Here is a 16508-nt window from a genome sequence, read left to right as displayed (position 1 = left end):
GTGAGAACAATTTTTAGGACTCTGCCAGAGTTCCTGAGATAGGGAAAAGCAGCCTTTCTACATGGAAACAAAGTACATGTTTATTCAGAAAATAAAACTTGTGTAAGATCACTTTTCAGACACACTTCCCATACCCCCATAAAGCAGAAAGTAAATACAAATATTCACTCTATTTACTCTCTCCCCTACCAGTAAAATTAAAAACCCACCACGTGAAATACTTTCAGAACCCCTACCAGCCTCCATCACAAAGAGGCTCCAGGAAAAGGTTATCACCATGTTTCATAATCCCTACTGCTAGACTTTCTACAAAGACTGGAGCAAAGAGAATCACAATCTACAAAGCTGCGCAATTTCTGCCCTTCCTGGCAGCTGTCAGCAGAGCTCCTAGTCTGGACATGCCACTACACAGACAGGCACTGCCTAGCTGAGCTAGGTGAAAACATCCAAATCATTTATTCACACCTCAGTAACAGGTCTAGGTTTTTATAAACAGGAAATTCTTTCACGTTGATTTTTGGCAGTTTCATTTACCCTTCTAAGTAATTGTCAAGAAGTTGTGACCATGACCGTGGTTTACTTTAATCAAGCAACTGACATAACTGAAAACAAGCAAACGCCTTTGACCAGCCTTCTGAAATCGTAGCAAGAAGAGAAAGACACCAAACAATCACTGAGAAGGCAGAAGCTCATAAAACAATATAGTCCATATCGCTAGAATGCCTTGGTCAACCTGACTGGCTGCACAATGCAAACAAACCAAACATTAAATGAGTACTAATTAAAAAAAAATATTCCTCCCCAACAGGACAGGCAAGATTAAATGTAGTCTGTGTCCAGGAAATAAACTCTTTGTCTATACAGTATCTTAAATAGCAAGTTGCAAAGAATTTAAAAGCTTGGGAAAAGCAGCACTCCTGGAAAAGTTTTAAGATACAGAGTTGTGCCTGAAGGAAAGCAGCGTGACTCCCCATGGCAGAGCTGCCACGACAGAATACACCATCCCTCCCACCTGCCCAAAACCAGCACTGGGAAGGCAAGGGGAACGTCAGATACTGGGTTGGCTACAAACCTCCCTACTCCTTATCCCAACAGCCAACAGCATAAACAGCCTTTTTGAAGCAGATGTTCACACTCCGATTCTCAATAATTTTTTTTTTTTTTTTACTGTTAGTCATCAAAAAGCTGCAATTGTGGCAGGCAGCTGTGTTTCCACACCAACTGGCAGTCTGTCCTCCACCACGGGACACATACACCACTGCTGATGTGACATGCAGCACACTACACATAGCTGAGGAAGACAGACACCCACTGCTACAGGCCCCTACAGCACAGCGTGGGAGCGCTCATCACGCTGGCCACGCTCCACTGGTGTCTCATGGCTGCAGCACCATCAACACTCGACCCAGCTTGGCTTCCCACCCCAGCTTCGCAGCAGTCCCCAGCACGTCAGCTCACAAACTCCCAAACTAGCACTAACATGTACTTTGCTTTCCTGCTTGGGATCAGCCTTAGCTCTTAATGCTCTGCCACTTCCGAAGTCATATGCTGCTCATGTGGCATGGCAAAGGACCAGCATGGTTTAATATTCAAGAGAAGCTATCAGGTCAAGGTTCTCTGTTTTCCTTCGTCCCGCACAAAGCGGTCTGTGATCAGATCAGGCACAGAGCCACCAGGGTAAGGAACACTGCCATGCAACGTGGCACCCGCAGGCTTATTTGCTTTTTCCAGAAAACTGTAATAGAGCCCTCCTCTGCAGCACTGCTCTCGGTGGAAAACCACACAGGGACTTAACTGCAGGTTAGTCTGTTTTCTCTGTGCCTTTATCCCTCCACTACCTGATCACCTTTCAAAGGGAGGCTGCAGCTAAACCCCAAGTTTACCTTCCCAGAGCCCATTGCTAAGTGAAATGCGTGGTCACAGGGCACCAAACAGAATTATTACCCCAACAGCCTGGCAGGAATCCAGAGACCAAATTCACATTTGCTGTCCTTGAAACACCCTAGTATTGAAGCATCTCTTGAGACCTTTATCTCCAGCGCCACCCTGGAGAAATGCAGAATTCAAGGCAAGACTTAGATTAGCCTGTGGAGCCTAACACTCTGCGGATAATGGGTGAAAAATGTAATGTTTGTTTCCTTTAGACTACTATTCAGTTTCCAAATTACATTAATAATGAAGCAGCCTCTTAATGTGAGTGTCATTACCCCCAAGATACTCAATCATTATTTAAAACAGATTTCTTAGGTTACTTCATTATTTATCCATATTTTAAATTGACCCAATGAAAGAAGCAGGTACGCAACAGCCTCAAACCAATGGCAAGTAACCAGCAAATCTCTGAAATCAGTCAGTAAGATTGTAGCATCGGAGGAACCACTCAAAGGAAACCTGATTTAAGTGAAGCGGGAGGGGGTTTTCCAGGATGTTGCCGCCCTGTCTGTTAGTGTAAGATCAGGCTCCCAGGGCAGAATCCATGCTCCATTTACCTGTAAGCCCTATGGCCAAGCCTAAGAAGATGCAACTTGACTTGCTTGGTATTTTACAGCTTCCCTGGGGGAGAGTAAACAACAGAAGCACCACTTTAACATACTCCGCATGCTGCAAAAATGACAAAAACGGAAGCTAAGTAGGAGTCTTTCTGCACCGCGCAGAAACAAAGAAAGCATCAGTTCAGTTTGTCTCCCAGATGCACCTCACAGCTGCCTCCAAGGCGAGGATGGTGCTCTGAGGTGCCACCTCATGACAGAGTGGTTCACACTTCTGCATCTTCTGTTCCTTAATGTCTTTTTTTTTTTTCTTAATAAATAGCTGAGGGGAGAAAAAGCAAATTCTTCCTCCAAAGTGATCTTGCTTATGCCTGTTTACAAAAACCAAGAAGCAGCTGTTTATTGTCAGAAAGGGGAGACTCTGCAAGAAGCAATGCTGCAACAGGGGGAGTTCAACACCGTGTATGCAGCACTGTCTTTGTTCGCTGCACAGACACCATTCGTTACCTTGTTCAGTGTTCTTCCCGATAGCTTAGGTTATATCACACAAACTGTATCCACACACATGTCATGAAAAAGGAGAACAGGCACAAAGAAAAATCCTGAAACTGCTACCTAGCTAGCAGAGGTCAGCTCAGAAGAAAAAAATTACAGAACTGAAAGAGCAGAGCAGCACAGGGCTACGGCTGCTTCACTTGGGCTCTGAGTTACCCCCTGCGGCCCCCAGAGACCATCCAGACAGGCAGCAATGAACGGAAATGAGCAGAAATCAGTGCGGGAAGCAGAGGAAATGAAGACGACTGATCTGTCCAGGGGGCTGCCTCAGACACGAGAGAAAGACAACATTAGACTGAGATAGAAGGAAACAAAACAACTGCCTCTACCCTGCCCTGAGAGAAAAGAGAAAGCGGTTAGTCAGATGAATGCTTTCCATTTTTCATTTTATCTGAACTACACTGGGGAGCGACACATCATGCCAACCCAAATCACCACTCTGCTTCTCTCTGTTCTCTACACAGTGTTTTCAGCTGTTTCTTTTTGTTTGGTCCTCCGCATCAACCTGTTGCAAAAAACAGGATTTGAGTTTTCTTCTTTTAAAACTGTTGTGCAGAAAAAAAACTAAACACACCATTTCATTCCTTTTTTCCTCGTCAAAGATTGCCACCCCTCTGCAGTGCAGAGTGCTGTTGCCAGCCCTCAGGAGAAGGCAGCTCCCAGCCCCAGGGGAGAGATGTGGTCCCTGCTCACACCGGCTCACTCCAAGGTGGAAGTTGATGGTTTTAAAAGTGCAAAGCCTCAATTCCATTCCTTAGCCTCTGACGGAAACCTTCCAGATGAGGGGCAGATTAACCATCAGCTCTCACCACCAACATTCAAAATATTTATCAACACTGACTTGAACAGTTACAGTCTCATTAAATTTTGCTAGTCATGCTCCTCAACAGTCATCTTGCAAGTTTCAAGCAGTTACTATCAATCCCTGCTGAATCTACCCCTTGGGCAGCTATCCAAAAATGGTTCCTGATAGAAACTTGAGACAAAAATAGACAAAGAGGGGAAATCAGTAACAGCTTCCACGCTGAAGCCATCCTAGCCACAATCAGCAGGCCCCAACTGCTTCTGCACCCCACAGCCCACTCACAATGAAATGGAAGCAGGGGAACGATTTCTTCACTTCTGCTACAGCCAGGCTCACCACCAAGAGCAACCCTGGCCATTGCCTGCTGGTCCTATCACCTAGAAATAACCCACGCACTCACATTTTATCTAAAGAACCACATTCCATGTAGCAGAATACCAACGCAGTCTGACAGCGTGCTGTAAGGGAGCTTTACTAGCAGTAGATACATTCATGTTCATAGTACGTTGAATTCTTCAAGCATATATAGGGACTGGATTTGCCAAAAGTACACCAGTACCCGAAAAGCAACAGTCATAAGAGAAGACAGAAGTCAGCAATACCCGGCCTTATATGGCTACTTTGAAATTACTTGTACACAAGTATTTCTGTGCTTGCATGCATGCTGGTCAAAATGTTTACTGCCATGGGCAAACCACAGTGACAGCTCAAGGTGGAGAGGGTAGCTGTAGCCAGAAGGAGGTGCACACGACACGGGGACAGAGAGGCAGCACAACCACGTGGCTGGCCGTGTCGCGTGTGGGTGTCACGACGCACACAGAGCTGTGGGATGAGCTCCAGCCTCAGCTCTGCCCCTGCAAAGGGCCACTCGCAAGAAACATGGTTTCTCTCCTTTTACACTCCCACATAGCGTGTGAAACATGCCAAAGAACATTCACATCTTTCCTACATTTCCTTTGGCGCATGCATTTTTTTTCTTTAAACACACAAACTCTTCACATGTGCACACTTTAAAAAAAAAAAATCCTTATTATACGTCAGTTAAGCCTCTTTAGATTTAACAAGATACTAAGCTGCATCTGTGAAAGTGCAAGCCCTCTGCAGCTACGTTCACAGGACTTGATTTGCTTCCTTTTGTTGATTATTAGTAATGGAAGATAGCATGTTTGCCAAACACAATATAATCACCAGAAGGTGAAGGTTAAGAACAGCAGTCAAAAAACCTCTTCTCAACCTCACAAAGAAAAAAATGGTCCGGAAGGTCACATCAAAGCAGCCTTAATGTTTTCTCAGGCTCTCCAAGAAATCGTATCTGGCATCACAGAAGGTTTTGCAAACACTTTTCAGAAGTAACTCTGCAGTTCCAGCAAAAACACTGTCAGAAAAGAACTTCAAATCTCCTCCCTAAAAGCCAAATTCAGAGGCACAGATCCAAAAATTAAGCTCAGAGGCTTCACTACAAGGGCAAGAAGTGACACACATACACATCCAATATGCGAGGAAAACACGAAATAAGGGGTTTTTTCCCCAGTTTTAATAAGCAGAGGTGCTGACCGTAAGAGCGAACCGTTCGCGCCACAGGAACGGACTAGCAAGGCTGTAAGAAGTTCTGAGGTACGCCTCTACGCGTCAGACCTTTTTCTTCCTAGTGGGAGAAAGCTTTTATTTAGCATGCTTTATGTTTCTCGCGGTTTATAAGCAGCTCCGAGAGTAACAATGACACATCCCCAGGTCCTCAGAGCAATAAAAGCACAAGTAAGTTTTAAAAAGAGGAAAAAAGCAAACTCGCCCTAATATCTGAAGCGAAGTAACCCCACCGAAACGGAGGGGGCGAGAGCGGGGCAGGGGGCGAGAGCGGGGCAGGGGGCGAGAGCGGGGCAGGGGGCGAGAGCGGGGCAGGGGGCGAGAGCGGGGCAGGGGGCGAGAGCGGGGCAGGGGGCGAGAGCGGGGCAGGGGGCGAGAGCGGGGCAGGGGGCGAGAGCGGGGCAGGGGGCGAGAGCGGGGCAGGGGGCGCCCCCGGCCCGCCCCTGCGCGGTGCTCCGGCCCCGAGCCGGGCCGCCCGCGCCGCTCCCGCCCGCTGAGCGAAACGGCCCCCGCGACCCGCCCGGCTCCGCTCCTCGCTCGGCAGCGAAAGGCCACGAGAGCGGCCCCAGGCCCCCTCCCCGGCCGAGCCCCGCTCACCTCGGGCTGGAGGGCGCGGCGCCGCTGAGGGCCGGGCCGGGCTGGCCCTCGCTGGGCTGGGCTGAGCTGGCGGGCGGCGCTGCCGCGCCCGCGGCGCGAACCGACATATAAGGCGGGCGGGGTGGGCCGGGCCGGCCGCCCCCCTCCGCCCCGGCCCCCGCCTCCCGCCCCGCCCCGCCCCGCCCCGCCGCGCCGCGCCGCGCGCCGGCCCCGCTCCGCAGCGGGGGGGCGACTCCCGCGCGGGAAACAAAGCAAGCGGTTGGCGTCTTCCGATGCGTTTTACTAACCTGGGAGCTTTGCTTTCCTGTGCGTGTTGCCACTGCCGCGGCGCCAGGCAGCGCGCGGGCGGAGGGCGCGCGCCCGCAGCGCGCCTCGCCGCACGCGCGGGCCGTTACCCCCGCACAGCCACGGAGGCCACCACGCTCGGCCCCGAGGCCGCTTGTCAAAAAATAGAATTACGACAGGGAAATCAAACCGTTGTTAAAGACGGTGCGACATGGCCAGAGGGCTCAGTAAAAGCAGCTGACCTTTCGGAAGAATAACCCTGGTAAATTTTCCCGAATTTTGCAACGAGGAAGGATGAGGAACTGAGCCGCGGCGCAGGCCGATGAGAAAGCCCGCACATGTGCTCCGTAGAAGCATCATCTGCATGTGTTCGGCATCTCCTGCGCGAACCAGAGCTGCCACAACAGGGCCTGAAGTGGAAGCTGCAGCAGGACAACTGATGAGACAGTGCAGGACAGTGACAAGGACAAACTTTCAGTTAATTGTCATGGACTTTCCTAGGAACACAAGAGTCACTGTTAGGGTCACAAGAGTCAGTGTTAGGGCAGAGGGAGCAGTCTTCAGCCAGTATCTGCTCACCAGAGTTTTAGCAATGCTTCCATTTGTGCACAATTTTCCCAGCTGATTATAAACCACAGTATTTTAGAATATGGTTTTAAAAAGCTAGCTTAGGCACTGAATTCTTTCTGGTTCTTTTCCACTTACGGGTACCAGACAAAGCACGTCCTCACACCATTACGAATGTAAGATGTATAGGAAACAGGAGTATAGACTCCTTTAGCCAACCATGATCACATAAGAAACAGCAGCATACAACTTACAGCAAATCTGCCACAAATAGACTTTAGATGGTTTTTTTTTCCACAAGCAAAAATAAACAGAAGTCCTATAACAGAGTGTTTGATCTGAGGCAGGGGATCTAGAAGTGGTTGCACAATATGAACTAACCAGCTTCCTCTGTCAACCACATGGCCATCTTCTGAAGTATCATAACCTCTCTTGGTCCACTTCCATTCCGCACAAGATCTTACATAGTAAGATATATAGTAATGGGACTGATGCCATCTCTTGCATAAAGCATTCATTTTATTCCTGGAAATCTTTTCTCTTTTGCTTTGTGTGGCAAAACTGACTGTTTTTTTCGAGGTGGAGGAGGATGAAGCACTACGTAAGTAAGCACTGTTCAGAGCAATCTCCCCAGTCACACAGTCTGGGATTACAGCTGCGCTTTCCTCAAAAGTTCAGCACTCGTGAGTCATCCCTCCTCTTCCCAAACAGCAGTGGCCTATGGGAGATACGTGGCAATGTATGTCCACAGTCATGAGGTTGGTTTTCAATGCTAGATTATGGGCTTGGGGGACCCTCCATGTGAGTGTGCACGGGCGTGTCCCCAGCTATCACAGTTAGAAAAAGAGATTTCGCCTGCTGCTTCTTTCACCAGCTGCTAGAGACGAGAGGTTCCAGCTTCCGCCTAAACTCCAAGTTGTCTCCCTCCCCTTCTCCTTCCCCTCAGTACAACTACCAACGACCAGTTAGTTAATCATTAGCACAGTGCCTACCTTGCTCTCTCTGCCCCTGGTGTGGGGTGGCCGGCAGCAGGGCGGCACTGGCTCCTTCCCAGGATGCAGGCAGGGCTGGGAACCCTCCCCAAGGCCACTGCTGCTGGGCTGGGCCAGCAAGACGCACCTCACAGTTAGGAGGAGGACAGGGGGTGGTCCAGACCTGCAGGGCTCTCCTGCCTCTCTCCTTTCCTGCTGGCTGGTCCCCTGCTTGCTCAGACACATCTCTGGGCTGTTACAGGGAGTGAGCACTCCCCTCAGCACTCCTGACAGGTAAAAACAGAAGGATTTCTTGATAGCATAGCATCATTATACCACTTTTCATTCATTTAAAGTATTCAAAGTGCAATTACTTACACAATTTGAGTCACGGAAATGAGTGTGTAGGGGGGAAATGTATCCGCTAATGCTATTCATTGGTAAAGGTGGGGTGATACATATCCCTGTGCAGCAGCAAGGATGAGGTTGCTTGAACAGCTCTTAAATAATTAGATAGGTGCTGGTACTTGACATAGGGTGAATACTGTCCATCTCTATTAGAAAGGCATGAAGTAGTCTAGGACAGCTCCATACATTACAAAGACAGTCCTGATTTCCAATTCCTCCTTCTGGACTGGTTTTTGGAACTATTTAATCTCAAAGATATGGTTGGCAGAAGCACAAAAAGTGTAGGCTGGACATGAATGAACTGTGCCTGGAAATAAGAAGCAGGCTCTTAATGACTAGAGCAATCAGATTGTAGCAGAGAATAAAAGGAGGAAAAATACCTTTAACTCTTTGAATATGTAGCATGTTAAGTATGCTTCAGTCCAGAGTGCACCACTGCACTTTATGTTCTCATGTCCAGTCACAATGCCGACTGGAAATTGAGCAACGCAACACCAGTGTGCCAAGCCCAAAGCATGTGATCTGCCTTTCACTTAAAGCTCTTTAGCATACAATGGGATACAGTTGTTCTATTTTATAAGATCAATTGTATCATACCAGGTATCTGACAAGTTATTGTGTGCTCTCACTATCTTAATCATCTGTAATTTTGAATCATGCTTCAGATGAGTCCCACTCGGTTTGCAAAGTGTAGGAATTGAGGACATCTTTGCTGTTCTCAGATAAATCATAGCAGCAAGACCAGGGGGAAAAAGTGGTCATAAAGAAACAAACTTCCCTCTGTGGTTAAGGTTCAGAAGCCAGTTAATGCTAATTACAGATACAAATAACCTTGTGAATTACTTTACAGAGTTTTGAAATAACGAAAACAAAGTCACAAATCACCATATACCCATCAGTAGCACAGTATAGTAAAAGTAGCACTAACACAACCTTCTCAACAAGAACTTAGTTGAACATCTTTCCACCTTTCCCTCAGGGGGAGTATTTAGCCCCCAAACTTAGTCATCAAATCCAGAGCATTCTAAATAGCAGGGTGCGAAAAAAGTCCCAGAGCCTCAGAGCCAGACTTGGGACGCTATGCCATGGACAAGGAGTAAGTCAGTTCCAGATTGTAATCACCTCCCATTTTGTACTCCTGGAAGGTATACCAAAACCCTACCGGACAGGTATTGCTTAACTCTTAATTCGGCCAGTTGGGTATTTCACTTAGCTAGTGAAACAGTGAGAGCTGGCATGAGCTGGCCTCTAGCGGGCTTACCTTCTTATGTCTATTCTTCCTTTTCTTATGCTAAAGCAGTTCCATGCTCTTCCACCCATGATTTGCATGTAGGTGAACTGTAGTTGTCTTCATTAGGAAGCAAGGGACTTCATGCCAGTGCAAGAGTCATCAGTGAACAGACTGGCAGGAGGCATAATCCATCTAGTCACTGCAGATCACTTTTCGTCTTGGCTAGCATGTCTTCAGATTCCACTCCTTCTAAAGAAATATTATATTTATCATGAGCAAAGGAACCTTAATGCATGAAATCAGACAGAGGCTACATGGCTACCAAATATTTTAGGGTCAGTCAGGTTGTCTGTCGGTCCTGAAGCAGTCACCTAATATTCAGCTCTCAAACCTGTTCTTTCAGATCGCTTGTCTTCACAGACAAAAGGCTACAGTTTTTTACCTCAGGAAAAATAATGTCTATGGATTGTTCTGAAGTAGAAACACAGAAGAGCTGAGCTTTTCAGCAAGGTAAGCTCCAGGGAAATTGTGGTGTTTTAGGGCCAATATTGTCTTGTTCTTCACATGTACCAGGCATCCCTAAAATAACCCAATGCCAATTCTAGTAGCAAAACAAGGCTTTAAAGAACTGTTTACTCTGCCATTTTCTTTTTATTTTGTAAATACTGACTACCTGTCAGAAATAAAATATTCTCCCCTGCTCCCTCTTCAGTTAGCATCCTTACTCCTGTTGTTTATATTTATTCTTGATCATTAGCACAAGTTGCCTCACTGGCCGCTCTGCTTGCCCAGCTGCTCTGTGGAGACTCACATCCTCAAGCCGCCTCAGCCTCTGCCCTCTCCGAAAGCTTCACCTATGTTTTCAGTTGATACATGAGCAGACTTAGCATTGCATTCATGATCAGGCTTGTTTTCTATGAACTTGCCATAAGAAGTCAAAAAGCCAGCTTGATTTCCATTCTTTACAGGGATCCACACATGAGCTTGTGCCAAGTTTTGCATTATGCATGCTGGAAGGTCAGGCCAGCAGCTGATAGGCAAAGGGCATTAACATTTGGAGACAAGATGCAGCATCCCAGGTGAAGTTTCCTTTCTAAGGTACAGTGTATTAAGGAGAAATTAATCTACAGGAGCGATAGACAGCACAAAGCAGTGATTAAGCACTGAACAGTGGTTATCCTTCTGAGTATACGATCTACAGTGTGTCACTGGAGACACTAACATACTGCACCTCACTAGCATTGAATTAAGAAGCTACTTTTTGGAATCCAAAATATAAAGCAGCTGCTCAACAAACATATCACTATGGCCTTTATACAGATTTCCAATTTTAAACTGGAACAAAGATCAAACTGACTCATATTTTACTAGTTCTGACACACGTCGTGATCAAAAGATGACTACGAATTAACCGGTCAGACTACTAAGCCAGTCTTTGACAAATGTAGCATATATATAATGTTATCTGTAGTTACTTAAATACATTTGTTTCACCATGCACTGGATGATCATATTCATAATTTACTGATTTACAATGATGAATAATTATGATAATGATCACATAACTAATGCTTATGAAATGGCAATAGCTTATTATAGCTGGGGGGGGGGAGGGGAAGAGAAGCTATGCTCCATCCAAATGAACACATAGCAAAATCTTTATAATAAAAAAGAGCCTACAAAATAATCCTAACACACAAGTGGGTTGGGTTGTTTTTATGACCTGCCTCGAAAGATGGCAACTGCCTGGAGGAAACCCACGAACACCAAGTGTGTAGACAGCAGCATCACTGAACATATGACAGCTGCAGCTGCTAGGAACTGAAATACAAAGGCTGGTGATTTTCACAGACAGCTTACGGTAAGATGTTTCTTACTCCTTCACTATCTGCCCATCTTCAAAATATGCACCATTGTCCTCTTTTCCCAGCTCGTCTATTCTGTTTAGATGCCAAACTGCACACAGAGGCCATATCTGTGCTTAAACATGACATCGTGCAAAGAGCTGTTGTTCATTACCAATTGATTCTATATGATAGCTGTGATTAAACTGGTATAACTATCTTTACATCCTGAGTTGGGCTGAGATTACTATTTCTTTTGGAAAAAGACTGGCTCTTACTAGCAGTATGACTTGAGCGGGCAGCTAGATTCTTCCAAAATTATTGTAAATGCAACATCGTGCAGAGCATGGAAAAACTGTCAACAACTGGAATTGTGTTCTTGAAAAAAGGATTAGATAAAAATCCCAATGGTGCTAGAACCACTAAGCAAAAGAAAACAGAAATGGAAAAGAATACGATGGAGAGGGGTCGGTACAAGACTCCAATGTGCTACCATCTGGAGGATTCTCTGTACTTCTGTATCTAGAAGTTTGTATCAGAAACTGCATTCACAGTCCATGTAACAAGATACTATTTCCTGTATTTGTGATCAATGTGATATATGGGTTAGAATATTTGTGTTTTTTCATTTTGGGCACTGATCCCGTTAGCATTTTCACTCCCACACCAAGGAAAGAAAAATGCATTCTCCCAGCTACATTTCTTAATGTATGATTATTTGTTCCAATCTACAAGATGAGCTAAAGGCACACTGCTTGTTTGCATCTCTGTCCTTGTTTTCTCTTAAAAACCACTGGATTTAAAATTTCATGTACACATTACCTGAAGTCTTCTTCTAAGGCAACTTAGATTTGGTGAAACAAGGGTGTTTTCACAGGCTAGCAAGCCTGCCACTCTTGAAAGCCTGCCAGATTTAAATATTTAATGATCAGACATGGTGTTCATCTTCCTAATCAATTCTTTTTTTAGATACAAGTCTGAAGAGTCAGTTTTGCAGTCAAGCAGTGACTGGAGACCTACATAGGCTGCTCACACCAAACTGCACAACACACTAACTACACTTGCTAGGAAATGAATAGGGAAGGCAGAATTTTTTGCCCGGTTCCTTTAGAAATACATTGAAGCCATAAAAAGGGTAGATTACCTTGAAATAAATTGGCTTTTAGAAAGTATTTTTTTAGATCATTCATGTTAGTGGCATTTTTTACTTAGAATTAAATGAAATGGAAACTTTTACAAAGTTGAAATAGGCAAAATTCTTTCTTGGAAGGCAGTGGACAGGTATAAGTTCCACACATGCAGAAGAACATCTAAGAGATGTCTGTTTACACACCTGGCACATGCGAATCATGCAGTGGGTGCATGCAACAGTTGGCATGAGTTTTGGGTTTGGCCAATGAGTAGGTTACACCCTTTGTTTTAGAACAACATGGAGTATGCATGGGCTAATGTAATATAGGAAATGTAAGTGACAGAAAGTCAGAGAAGCGTGTCTTAAGTCACCTTTTGAAAAGAACTTAGGTATTTTTAGGCAAAGGCTCCTCCTCTTCTGACTAGGATTCCTAACCCTCCCTTCCTTCAGGAGCCTAGTATTTATCCCATTCTTTTCTGCAAAACAACAGCCAGAGGAGGGTTGGTGCTTTTCCCCTTATTTAGTAGCTGAAAGGACAGGAAACAAGCTGAACGTGGGAACCTCTAACTAAGTCAATTCCCAGGGCAGACAAGACTGTTCTTCAGTGTGTCTCTCTCAACTGGTCTCTGTTGGCCCAAATAGACCATACCTCTAGTCATCTGAACATCAAGGCATCTGAAGAGGGTCTTGAGTACTGGACTCTCCTCATCCAGAAGATTCCCCACATCAACAGATGATACTATAATTCCTTCACAACTGGATTAATAAAACTTGGATTAGTTTTAGCAAAAGAAACTGCATCAACAAAGAGCTCCAAGACTGAAGACCACATAGGTCCATCCACAAGAGATATATACATGCCAGATGTAGGCTCAAATCCATTCAGACCGAAGAACAGACTAAACCCCACTTCTCCCGTATCTTTGGTGAAGCATTGAGTTTTATGACATCTTTTATTGCAGAAAATAGTTCCTAGAAAGTTATTTTGTGCTAACTGAAGCCAATAATAAAATTTCTGTTGTCTCCCAACACAATCCGAGCAAGGCTCATAATGCATTCAACAGCTAGAGAAAATGTTTGTGAGGATGTCAATGTTAACAGATAAGAGTGCTATCTACCCTTGCATTTCTGTTATGGGCCCCATGGATGTAGGTTTAACTGTGACAGTTCACTAGAGCAGCTTTCCTTTGGGCCCAGAGTTTTATACTCTGCAGTTGGCACTTAGATCATGATACAAATATTCATGTCTAAACAATAGAAGGGATTTATTATGTGATGACTCAGAGGGCATCAAAGATTGGTTTGAAAGAGGTTCAGCAAGGATTCTGGTTTGCAGAAAGAGGGGAATGATGTATACAAGGATAAAAATCTCTCCTTACAGAGCAACAGGATTGATCTGACTTATTATACCCACCCAATAAATGGTGGTGCTGTTGGTTTTTTAACTGCAGATTGTCCCTATGAAAGAAGCTTGTTTATGCTTTCTACAATGTTCACAGGTTCTTTTTATGGCACTTCATATTTCTCTACTGCACAACAGAATAGAGACTAGAAAAAAATATAGCTGTGCTTTATTTCAAAGTGCTGTACAATAAAGACTATTGTACAGTCCTTTGGGTGAAGTCCAGGATAGTGACAACTGATGTCATCTTCTTGCAAGGAGATGAATAGGATGAGCTGATAAAGGTGAACATGCTTAAATATGATTGTACAGTTCTCAGAGAGTGCTTTTATAGATCAGATGCCTGATAACAAAGGAGGTATTCGTTTTTTGGGATGGAAAATGCATGGGGACATCAGCAGTCATTTTCTTGTGTAACTGGTACAGGAAAATGCAAACAATCCTTGACGCAAAGAATTCGATGTACTTTCTGCAAGTCTGTGTACAAGATAGGACCAAGCGCTGACAAGACCTTGACGATTATAACACTGAATAAAAAGCTTTCATTTAATTTTGAATCTTCATCAAGAGATCAAATATTGGAAAAGCTGCTCAAAAATGTTGGGGGTGGGGGTGTCAAGGACAAGTCAGTATCTTCTGTACAAATTTGAAGGAGAAAGGGAGTAAATGTTGCACTAAGTAAACAGGGAATAAGATGCAAAATTTTCAGGCGGTGCCATCTCCATTAGATGAATGTGTATTGAGACTGCCCCGTAGTCATTACAGGGGGAAGGATCTGGAACAACTGTGAGGGTGCTATAACTCATCCAGGAAGTAAATCAGTTACTTGAATTGGTGCCTGCTAAGGTCAGCACTTACTGTGTTAGTGTGACCTTGTTTCTGCAGAAGCTACTGTAGCTCCAATGAGCTACTAGAACATTTTGCAGCAGAGTGGGCTGGTTACAGTTAATCTCAGCTCTGATTAGCTAGAAAGGCCCCTGTGGTGATGTTAAACCATAGGACATTTCCCAACAATAACCGTGATCTCATCAAGAGGAAATATTTTCCAACCCTTTTGTTTCAAACAGATAACACAAACAGGAGATACTCAGCTACCTTGCTCCCAGTCTTTTGCCATCCATTTCACCACTTCCTGCTTAAGTCTATTCTGGAGGAGAATGGTTTATGAAAACTGCTTCTTTAAAAGTTCAGGTTTCACTTACACAGGCAGCTTGAGCCTTCAGTATCTCACTGGCTTCTCCTTCCTCCTACCTTCATGGTGGGGAAAAGGAAAGAAGCAAAAGGAGGATTAAAACAGAAGTGTTCACAATATCTGCTTCTTTTAGAAAGAAGGAAATGCGATAACTAACTAAGGGCTACTTTTCATAGCACAGAGGAATGGTTCATGAATATTCTCTCTGCAGTGACAGTCTGGGATCCTTTGACAGTGGAAACTGGGCGTGCAGGAGCAGGCATCATAGTATTCTTATTACCCTTTAAACCAACAATTCCAGGTGTCTGATTCCATTAGTTGAGGAGAGTTAATCTGTATTTTTGGATGTTGGCTCTGTATTTTTGGACGTTGGCTCTGTATTTTTGGAAAAACAAAACAAAACAAAACAAAGAAAAGCCAACAAAGAATTTAATGCAGTCCAACAATTTCCTGCTGCTTTCAGAAAATTTGGAGGCATTGACGCAACATTTAAAAAAAAAAAAAAAAAAAGAGGAATACCTGTTTGTATGATAAATGTAAGGACAGAAGGATTTCGTGTTTGTATCACACTAGTGTATGAAACAGGAAAAGAATGGAAGCATAAGAAAGATCTTTGCACAGAGACAGGAGCCTAAAAATGGTTGTGGTTTCTGCTTACAATGAGCATCAGGGAGCTAGAAACTGTGGTGCAGAAATATCACTTCTCTGTAGTTTTCTTAGAATCACAGAATGTCCTGAGCTGGAAGGGACCCGCAAGGGTCATCGAGTCCAACTCCTGTCCCTGCACAGGACAACCCCACAATCTACACCATGTCTCTGAGGGCCTTGTCCAAGTGCTTCTTGAATATCAGCAGTCTTGGTGCTGTGATGCCTCCCTGGGGAGCCTGTTCCAGTGCTCCACCACCCTCTGGGTGAAGAACCTTTCCCTAATACCCAACCTAAACCACCCCTGGCACATCTTCCTGCCCTTCCCTCAGGTCTTAGGGAATATTGCATTTTTTTAATGCCAACATCATGGCTGCTGACAAAGAAAGGGCCAAGATAAGGGTGCTCTACTCAGGGAATTTTCTATATTTACTCTCACCAGTCATATTTCCTCAGGGGCAAAAAAATCAGTGGAAAAGCATAAGAAATTCCCAGATATATTGCTTGAATTAAATTACATTTTTAAAACAAAATGTAATTGAACACTTCCTACTAGTTCATCAGGTCAGTTTCCACCTTATCCACCTCTCTCTCATTTTACAGCCACATAGCTGTCTTCAGGTGTTTAATTCCTTTCCTTTAATGTCTAAATATCTTTTGACACTCTGGAAAAAGTTTCACAGTGTCTATAGATAGCTGCTCCTGTACAATAATGTTCAAGAACAATAACCCCATAGGCATTCATACTCAATTTTGTATGTATTAATGACAAAGACAGCTTTGAGAGGTGTTTTACATTCT

General features: G+C 44.6%; 1 protein-coding gene across 3 annotated transcripts in view; it reads right to left on the bottom strand.

Annotated features, from left to right (window-relative positions):
- Window positions 1-6336, bottom strand: part of CARHSP1 (calcium regulated heat stable protein 1) — a 38683-nt gene extending 32347 nt beyond the window's left edge. The window contains exons 1-2 of one of the 3 annotated variants that reach the window (XM_064461958.1): window positions 6031-6150; window positions 5404-5494 (exon numbers count right to left, since the gene is read on the bottom strand). The gene's annotated coding sequence lies outside the window, so the exon portion shown is untranslated. Of the gene's footprint in view, window positions 1-5403; window positions 5495-6030; window positions 6151-6317 lie in introns of those variants that run through there. The other 2 variants (XM_064461959.1, XM_064461957.1) reach the window with 2 other exon arrangements.
- Window positions 6337-16508: the final 10172 nt, after the last annotated feature.

This window comes from Phalacrocorax carbo, chromosome 10 (genome assembly GCF_963921805.1).
Source record: "Phalacrocorax carbo chromosome 10, bPhaCar2.1, whole genome shotgun sequence".
Lineage (NCBI taxonomy): Eukaryota > Metazoa > Chordata > Aves > Suliformes > Phalacrocoracidae > Phalacrocorax > Phalacrocorax carbo.
The sequence above is the reverse complement of the archived record's forward strand: the minus strand, read 5'-3'. Positions and strand labels throughout refer to the sequence as shown.